Source organism: Triticum urartu, chromosome 5, assembly GCF_003073215.2.
Source record: "Triticum urartu cultivar G1812 chromosome 5, Tu2.1, whole genome shotgun sequence".
Taxonomy (NCBI): domain Eukaryota; kingdom Viridiplantae; phylum Streptophyta; class Magnoliopsida; order Poales; family Poaceae; genus Triticum; species Triticum urartu.
The window spans coordinates 649,406,189-649,414,509 of NC_053026.1; the positions used below are offsets into that span (position 1 = coordinate 649,406,189).

At 50.1% G+C, this 8,321-nt stretch overlaps 1 long non-coding RNA gene across 1 annotated transcript; it reads left to right on the top strand.

Moving 5' to 3' along the window:
* The first annotated feature begins 2,023 nt into the window (after positions 1 to 2,023).
* LOC125506475 lies at positions 2,024 to 3,274 on the top strand. The gene is made up of 2 exons (XR_007282669.1): positions 2,024 to 2,510; positions 2,976 to 3,274. It is a non-coding gene; the product is annotated as an uncharacterized LOC125506475 (long non-coding RNA).
* Positions 3,275 to 8,321: the final 5,047 nt, after the last annotated feature.

An 8,321-nucleotide genomic window follows, 5' to 3' on the forward strand; every position in this document is an offset into this window, starting at 1 on the left:
TTATAACCTAATAAAAGGAAGGACGAAAATACCCCATATTGCAATGTTCAATATCTTTTTTCATTTGTCAGTGAGGTATAACCAAAATAATCATTCTATACATGCAAGATAGTACAAAAAAAAAATTCTACTTCTCAGGAGCATGCATGCTTTGAGCCTTGAAGAATATATTTGTTCTTGTACTTCACTGCATGAAATGTATTCAGTATATTGGCATATAAGCATGCTTTGCACCTGTAGTTTGGATCTACCCACCTGTTCCACTGTCTGAAGAATGGTATATATAGACTCCACTGGAGAGAATACATTATGCAATTCCCCCATGTCAATGTTAAATAATCATGTGAAAGGAAAGAGAATAAAAGTAAAAGTGAGTCTAATGATAGAAATGAGTAAGAAAATGAAAAGTTGAAAATAAAGGATCTTAGGGCATCTCCAATGCTGTCCACTAAAACGAACAAACTATTATGTGGTCATATTTATGTTTTGGTAGCATGCAGGTGGACGAATTCGGAATATCAATATAAATATGGATCAACATGATGAAAGCATATCACGGGAGTAGTGACAGTTGCGGCTCTTGTTCTCTTATTTCATCTTTCTGCATTTTTATTAGCCTTTGAATACACCAGTGTTTGCAGATAAACCTTCTATGTGTGATTGGTGGCTACATTAATATTTTGTCAAGAGATGGCTACCTAGATTTGTTCGCTGAAACATTGCTCGATGCCCACTATTCAATAAAAAGACTGAATTATCCACTTCGAATTAATCTTTCAAATTGACCAGGAAGTAGAGATAGTATATACTCTATATCTCTGGAAATGTAAGAGAAGTACTTGCGTGGCAATGAAGGAAGACTTGCTAGTTTTTGTAAAACCTTTTCAACCCCGACATCACTGTTATATTGTTTTTATTTCTTCAGGGACCGAATCAAGCACCCGGAGTTATTCTGCATAAGGGAAATAAATAATATAGTGATCCAGGTTCTTCTTGTCGTAACCCAAATAAGGTGTAGTAAACATAAATATGACCACTCAGAATAATAAGGGGATAAAAAGGATGCCAAGAAATTAACCATCAAGCATAAGAAGCAATATACTATCAGTCTCACAAAAGAATCACTACATATTCTATGAAAATATTTTTGTAAATAGGGGTTTCCACCAGTTTAGAAATCAAGAAGAAAACATTAGTTTTCAGTGCATGTTCAAGGAGTGTTAGAGGCTAGCCATTATATTAGAATCTCATATTACACATTTCAAATTGGACTTTGTGAACTACATAGTTCTTGTTTATTTCATGTCACCTGTTTTTTTACATATAACAGCAGGATTTTCTAGATCAACTCCCGCATAGACCCGCGTCGAGGGAGGAGGACTTCGTTTTAGATGCACAACGTTGAGCATGCCGGTGGCATGCCGGGGAGGAGAGGGCAAGCCAGGCTGGCTGGAGAAGGAAAGGAGACGCAATGTCGTGATGGTGCCAGCTTGCTGCCCCATGGTGGCAAAAGTCGGCGAAGCGTAGGTGGGGAATGGTGGATCATGCCCGTGTAGCAGATCTCATCGCTTCTAGAAGATACGAGAGGAAGCAGTGCACGTGGACCCCATGTCCTACGTGATGAATGTGACAAGCATGACATGCGAGCGCGACCGGTCGATATCTAAGTCGGTCAAGCGTCACAGATAATTTACCTAAAAAAATTGGATTGGTTTGTTTTTTAAAATCCTTATTTGTTTGCGAATCTAAAAAAATTGGATTGGACAACACCACACACTCAATCTCAGTTAGCCCCTCACAATCTCTCTGGTCACTTTCTAATAGTTTTTTTCTTTAAAACCTAGTGAGTGGTATATCCTTGTGCACGCTTGCGTTGGACTCACGCATGACTTAGAAAAGGTGACCCAGCTCAAATGTCTCACGTCAAGGAGATCAGGCTAATAATTTTTTTTAGATGAGAGAAGGATAATCAGAAACTCCCTCAAATAAGTAGTTCTAGTCCACTCGATTACGTCGACGCCATCACTCTCTGTTAGCCCCCCTCACCCGACACTACCTCCCAGCCGCCCCTCACATTTCTCCCCACCATTGCCCATTCTCCTTTGGTCGCCAGCTCCCTCTCCACCTCCTTAGGCCTCCCCTCCCCTTTCACCCCCACCGCCGGCACGCGGTTCCTAGCCCTTGCACTTCGTCGCATTCTCGTAGAATCCGGTCACCGAAGTGGCCGAGGAGGCCCTCGAGCTCGGCATACTCGCGGGCGACACAACGCTAGGCGTCGTCAGAGGGGGACACGGAGGCGCTGGAACTCGCACGCCCCTGCTCTTCCCCGCCCCTTCTTTGAATCAGGTGGTCGATGTGCCCGAGGAGGTGCTCGAGCTCGGCATGACCATGGGCAACCCAACGCAAGGCACTGTCTCAGGCGAACGTGGAGGCCGACAACAAGGCGCAGGGGTGGGTGCTCATCCTCACCGCTGACCACAAATGCCGCGAGAAAATTTGGGCATAGATTGGTATGAGAAAATCACATGTTGCTTCCTTCTCTCCGTCTGTTGACTGTTGAAGTAGCTAATAGATCGCTTTAGAATGTTGCGAGCTTGGTTATTTTGCATTGTCTGCTAATGTTAAGCAAAGAATCGGACGGTTTGTGTTTGGCTAACATTGGGGAGAGATTTTGCCTGTCGAAGGAAAATGAAAAAAGCGGCGTCCTAGTGTTATAGTTGAGTTTGTAAAAGTATTGAAAAGAAAATTCACTGTCATAATTAAGCCGTTAGTCATATGACATATAGAGTTAGAGACTCATGAGCCTGTAGTAGCATCATAAAATGAATTGCTTCCTACATCGTACGTCCTCATGCTTTTAAGAAAAACTTCCTACATACTGGCACTCCCATACTTCTGATAAAAGATAATCTATTGGTGCTTACCAACTTCACTTACTTCATCTCTGATATTAGTGTACCTTTATGCTACTTCAGTGGAGGAGCGCTCCAAGCATGACGCTCTCGTGATCTCGATCACAACAGCAAGCAAGCATGCCAGCTGCCGCCCTACGTCAAGCCAGTCCAGGCCGCAGAAGACTACGGGCCACAACGGCTCGTGCGGATCCGACCAGCCGCTAGACCCTGCCATCGATGGGGAGGCATGGCTAGGGTGGCTCGATACAGAACACAAGCTTTTGCGGAACACTGCACAAGCATAGGTCAATGCCAAAAGAAATGATCACCTCTTACAAGTCCCTGTAACTCACTGAAAAATCTACGAAATATCATTTTTACCAGAATTCTCAATCTGAATGCAATAGCATTATAGCAGACATAATTAAGCTCATCGAAGCTTTCTGAAACTGCAGAAAGGAGAAGCATAATCAGAAATTCAGGCAGGCAAGTACATATTTACACTTTAGTAGTAAACCACGGCCAGAAAAGCGAGATGATAAATGCATCAACCACAACCGAATTTCTTATTCACACTTCTCTATCTTCAATTATAAAAGAGATTGTATTGCCAACATGGGGTGGAGTATACCTGGCAATAAAAACCTATGTGATGCTCCTGTATGAGATTCTTCGGCACTATATTACAAAAGACTAACCATAAAATAGTATATGCAAATTGTAGAATATGTGAATTGCACGATGTGTTGCTCTTCGTGCCTCATAGGCACGTATATATGATGTTCAAAGGTGGGCCACGGACCTTAACTATACAAGGAACTAGGAGGCAGGCCCAATACACAATATGCACATAACACATATACTCAACACCCCCACCCCCCACCCCCCCAGTCGAAGCGGCACCGCGGCTGACGCAAAGACTGGACCGGAACTCCTCAAATGACGCCGTAGGCAAGCCCTTGGTTATAATATCGGAAAATTGTTGGGAAGTAGGGACGTGTAAAACACTAATATGACCAAGGGTCACCTGTTCCCGAACAAAATGAATATCCAACTCAATATGCTTGGTCCGTCGATGATGCACCGGGTTAGCGGAGAGGTAGACCGCCGAGACGTTGTCGCAGTAGACCACCGTGGCATGGTCAACAGGACAAGAGAGCTCCTGAAGTAGCCGGCGAAGCCACGAACACTCGGCGACGGCGTTGGCCACCGCACGATACTCAGCTTCAGCACAGGAACGAGAGACCGTAGGCTGCCGCTTGGATGACCACGAGATAAGTGAGGGTCCAAGGTAGACACAATAGCCCGAAGTGGAGCGACGAGTGTCAGGGCAACCCGCCCAGTCTGCATCGGAGTAGGCGGTGAGGGCGGTGTCGGCGGAGGCGTGTAGCGTGACGCCAAGATCCATAGTGCCACAGATATATCGAAGAATCCGCTTGACGGCAGCCCAGTGAACGTCTCGAGGAGCATGCATATGAAAACACACCTGCTGCACGGCATACTGGATTTCCGATCGAGTCAGAGTGAGGTATTGGAGAGCACCAACGATAGACCGATAGAAAGCAGCATCCGAAGCAGGAGAACCATCCGTGGCAGAAAGCTTGGCCTTCGTATCAACAAGCGTAGCAGCGGCTTGCAGTTAAGCATGCCGGCGCGCTCCAGGAGCTCGTGTGTGTACTTCCGCTGATGAAGGAAGAAGCCATCCGGACGGCGCACTACCTCGACACCGAGGAAGTAGTGCAAAGGACCCAAGTCCTTGATGGCGAACTCAGCACGAAGACGAGCCGTGAGCTCACTGAGGAGACAGTCGTACATGCCGTAAGGATGATGTCGTCGACATAGAACAGCAAGTAGGCCGTGTCAGAGCCCTGATGATAGACGAAGAGCGAGGCGTCCGAGCGGGTAGAGCGAAACCCAAGCTGGTGGAGAAACGCCGTGATGCGCTGGTACCAAGCGCGTGGAGCCTGCTTGAGTCCGTACAAGGACCGCGAAAGCAGGCACACGTGGTCGGGAAGCGCCGGGTCCACAAACCCGGTGGGCTGCTGGCAGAAGACCTGCTACTCGAGGTGACCATGGAGGAAGGCGTTGGAGACGTCCATCTGATGCACCGGCCAAGCACGGGAGACCGCAAGGTGGAGAACCGTGTGTATCGTGCTGGGCTTGACGACAGGAGCAAAGGTGTCGGTGAAGTCGATGCCAGCACGCTGTCGGAAGCCACGAACGACCCAGCGCGCTTTGTAGCGATCAAGGGTACCATCAGGACAAAGTTTGTGTTTAAATACCCACTTCCCGATAATCACGTTAGCATGCCGGGGACGGGGAACAAGCTGCCACATCCGGTTACGCAACAGGGCGTCAAACTCCTCTTGCATCGCAGCCATCCAGAAGGGTCACGAAGAGTGGCTCGAACAGAGGACGGTAACGGCGACGGCTCAGAGGTGGATGCCGCATGGACGTAGTCATCCGAGGCGTAGCGCGAGCTCGGGCGAAAAACGCCCGTACGGGCGCGGGTGACCGGACCGGGCACAGGCGACGGGGAGGGGGGGGGGCACGGGCGCCCGGGGGGCGGGGCGCCGGGAGGGGCGCGGACGCCGAGGGGACCGCGGGGGCCAACTCCACGGCGGTAGGAGGCGCCGCATGAGGGGGCGCACCTCAAAGCCAGGGGGCGGGCCAAAAGAGGCGCACGAGCGCCCTGGGAGAAGCGTCGAGGAGCCCGCGTCACCGGTGGCGGGAGGAACAACCAGGGGTACCTGGTGAAACGGAAACACATGCTCATCAAATTAAACGTGTCGGGCAGTGAACACATGGTGGGAGACGGGATCGTAGCACCGATATCCCTTGGAGTTGGAGGGGTAGCCGATGAAGATGCAAGCGACAGAACGAGGTGCGAGTTTGTGAGGAGCGGAGTCGGCAGTGCTAAGATAGCAAAGGCACCCGAAAATATGCAAGCCATCATAAGATGGGGGCGTACCGAAGAGAAGATGGTGAGGTGCATAGTTCCACCGTGGGCGGCAAGGGCGAAAGTTAAGGAGAAGAGAAGCAGTGGCGAGAGCGTCCGGCCAGAAATGAGGCAACACATTAGCATGGATCAGGAGCGTGCATACGCAGTCGTTCAGAGTGCGAAGGACGCGTTCGGCTCTACCGTTCTGCTAGGAAGTATACGGGCATGTGAGACGAAAAATTGTGCCGTGGTGCGACAGAGAAGTGCGAAAAGCAAGGTTGTCGAACTCTTTTGCATTGTCAGTCTGAAGAGCAAGGATGGCACGCCCAAATTGCGTGCTGACATAGGAGCAAAAGGCCGTCAAATTGGAGAGTGCATCCGACTTTCTGCGCAAAGGAAAGGTCCACACATAATGAGAAGAATCATCAAGGATAACCAGATAATATAAATAGTCCGAATTACTAGGAACCGCAGAGGTCCACACATCGCTATGAATCAACTGAAAAGGAAAAGAAGCTATGGTGGTGGAGTTATTAAACGGGAGGCGAACATGTTTGCCGACACGACGGGCATGACAGGTGTGATCCTCTATCTTATGACAACTAAAACTGAAACTTTTAAGAATATGATGAAGTGTGATGGGGTTGGGATGAACCAAACGAGCGTGCCAGAGATCGACGCCGGCGGGGAGAGCAACCGGTGCTATGGTGGAGGTGGACGGCGAATGCACCGGATAGAGCTCGTCGAGGCTGTTACAACGATGAAGTACCATCCTGATTCGAGCGTCCTTAACACAAAAACCAAACTTGTCAAATTCAACAGTAACAGGATTTTCACGAGTTAAACGACGAACGGAAACAAGGTTCTTAATAAGATGAGGTGACACAAGTATGTTAGACAAGGTAATAGGCATTGAATTAGAAGGAAAAGAAGTATGCCCGACATGTGTGATAGGGAGTGTGGAACCGTCGCCGACAATGATGCGGCGGTCGGTTGTGACGGGAGTGAAGGAGGCAAGATTACCAGGATGAGCAAACATGTGAGCCGTAGCCCCGGTGTCCATGTACCAATCATCACCTCCGATATAGTTGTTCGACGTAGGAGCGGCATGCAGTGCGGGAAGGAGCACCGGGTCCCAGGGCGCCGGCGGCAGGGCCGGCGAGGGGGACGGAGACGCCATGGGGAGGCCGTAGCCACCGCTCGGCAGCGGCGGTGGGTACTCTCCAGACGGTATGGGAAGCACCCCTGGCTGCGACTGCGGTGCCGGGTAGGCCGGATGACCCGCCGAAAAAATCGGCGGGCCTGCTGACAACCCCCACAAGTACACGGGAGCCCCGTACACGGGCGCGTCGAACGCCTCGCGGAATAGCAAGGGGTCGACGGGCAGAGTCGGCGTCGGTGGCGGGGCGACGACGTATTGGCCGGAGAGCGCCGACGATGGGGCGGCGACGTACGCCAGAGGCGGCAGCGGAGCTGAGCCGTGCGGCAAGTTGGGACGGGCTGGCGACGGACGGGCCGATGGACGCCATCGCTGGTCCGATGGTAGGGGCGGCGGCGGCTCAGACGAGGTGTGCGGCGGTTGTTGGTGTCAAAATCGGCGGATCTCGGGTAGGGGGTCCCGAACTGTGCGTCTAGGATCAATGGTAACAGGAGACAGGTGACACAATGTTTACCCAGGTTCGGGCCCTCTCTATGGAGGTAATACCCCACGTCCTGCTTGATTGATATTGATGAATATGGGCGTTACAAGAGTTGATTTACCACGAGATCGTGATGGCTAAACCCTAGAAGCCTAGCCTGTATGACTATGGTAATGAATGTATCCTTTTCGGACTAACCACTCCGGTTTATATAGACACCGAGGGATCTAGGGTTTACATAGAGTCGGTTATATAAAAAGGAATCTTCATAGTCGGTCGCCAAGCTTGCCTTCCACGCCAAGGAAAGTCTAATCCGGACTTAGATATAGTCTTCGGCCTTCATGTCTTCACAGCCCGTCAGTCCGGCCTATGAATAACAGACCTGATGCCCGAAAACCCCTTAGTCCAAGACTCTTTCAGTGACGGCGATGGCGCACACGCGGCGGCGGCGGCAACGAAAAACCTAAAAACTGATAAGCGGCGGCGTCGGGCGATCGAGGCTTCGCGTGGAGCGGCTGGCAGGCAGAATTGGGTGCAGCTGGCGACCGCAAGATTGATCTATACGCGACTTGTACGTGCATGTGGGGAATCCTTCCAGCAGGTTACTTGCTTGCTTTTAGAGCATCTCCAATAGAAGCCTAAAAAACGGCGCGCTAAAATAATTTTACAGCGCCATTTTAGTAATTTTAGCGTGCCGTAGCCGATTCAGTTCAGCAGAGGCACAAAAATATAGCGCGCAGAGGACAGCGCGCAGCAGTCCAGCAGACGCATTAAAAAATAAAGCGCCACAAATATATCTACAGCAAACAGGTTCCTAAACATTTACAAATAAGTCCATCTGATCAA